The 1,301-nt window shown below is 41.0% G+C and overlaps 1 non-coding gene across 1 annotated transcript; it reads left to right on the forward strand.

Moving 5' to 3' along the window:
- The first annotated feature begins 756 nt into the window (after nt 1–756).
- Nucleotides 757–864, forward strand: LOC148571594 (small nucleolar RNA R71). Its single transcript, XR_015908067.1, has one exon. It is a non-coding gene; the product is annotated as a small nucleolar RNA R71 (small nucleolar RNA).
- The last annotated feature ends 437 nt before the right edge of the window (nt 865–1,301 follow it).

The raw sequence follows: 1,301 nt of genomic DNA on the forward strand, positions 1-1,301 counted from the left end.
GGTTATATCAATGGCCTTGCACTCTCTCTTTGGATTCTCTTCTGTATTGCTTGGGAGAGTACTAGTAGAAGTTTCAGCGATCTTCTTACTCAGCTCGTCCACTTGTGCCTCCAAATTTCTAATGGAGGACCTTGTTTCATTCATGAAACTCACAGTGGCCTTAGATAGATCAGAGACTAAATTTGCTAAGCTAGATGGATTCTGCTCAGAATTCTCTGTCTGTTGCTGAGTGGATGATGGAAAAGGTTTACTATTGTTAAACCTATTTCTTCCACCATTATTAAAGCCTTGTTGAGGCTTTTGATCCTTCCATGAGAGATTTGGATGATTTCTCCATGAGGGATTATAGGTGTTTCCATAGGGTTCACCCATGTAATTCACCTCTGCTATTGTAGGGTTCTCAGGATCATAAGCTTCTTCTTCAGAAGATGCCTCTTGAGTACTGTTGGATGCAGCTTGCATTCCATTCAGACTCTGAGAAATCATATTGACTTGCTGAGTCAATATTTTGTTCTAAGCCAATATGGCATTCAGAATATCAATTTCAAGAACTCCCTTCTTCTGAGGCGTCCCATTACTCATAGGATTCCTCTCAGAAGTGTACATAAACTGGTTGTTAGCAACCATGTCAATGAGTTCTTGAGCTTCTGCAGGCGTTTTCTTTAGGTGAATGGATCCACCTGCAGAAGTATCCATTGACATTTTAGCTAATTCAGACAGACCATCATAGAATATATCCAGGATGGTCCATTCTGAAAGCATGTCAGAAGGACACTTTTTGGTCAGTTGCTTGTATCTCTCCCAAGCTTCATAGAGGGATTCACCTTCTTTCTGTCTGAAGGTTTGAACATCCACTCTAAGCTTACTCAACTTTTGAGGAGGAAAGAACTTGGCTAAGAAAGCCGTGACCAGCTTATCCCAAGAGTTCATGCTATTTTTGGGTTGAGAGTCCAACCACACTCTAGCTCTGTCTCTTACTGCAAACGGGAAAAGCATAAGCCTGTACACCTCGGGATCAACCCCATTGGTCTTAACAGTATCACATATCTGCAAGAATTCAGTTAAGAACTGAAAAGGATCTTCAAATGGAAGTCCATGAAACTTGCAGTTCTGCTGCATCAGAGAAACTAATTGAGGTTTTAGCTCAAAATTGTTTGCTCCAATGGCAGGAATGGAGATGCTTCTTCCATATAAATTGGAATTAGGTGCAGTAAAGTCACCAAGCATCCTCCTTGCATTATTATTATTTTCGGCTGCCATCTCCTCTTCCTGTTCGAAAATTCCTGTGAGGTTATCTCTAG

Source organism: Arachis ipaensis, chromosome B3 (genome assembly GCF_059453495.1).
Source record: "Arachis ipaensis isolate K30076 ecotype BB chromosome B3, ASM5945349v1, whole genome shotgun sequence".
NCBI lineage: Eukaryota > Viridiplantae > Streptophyta > Magnoliopsida > Fabales > Fabaceae > Arachis > Arachis ipaensis.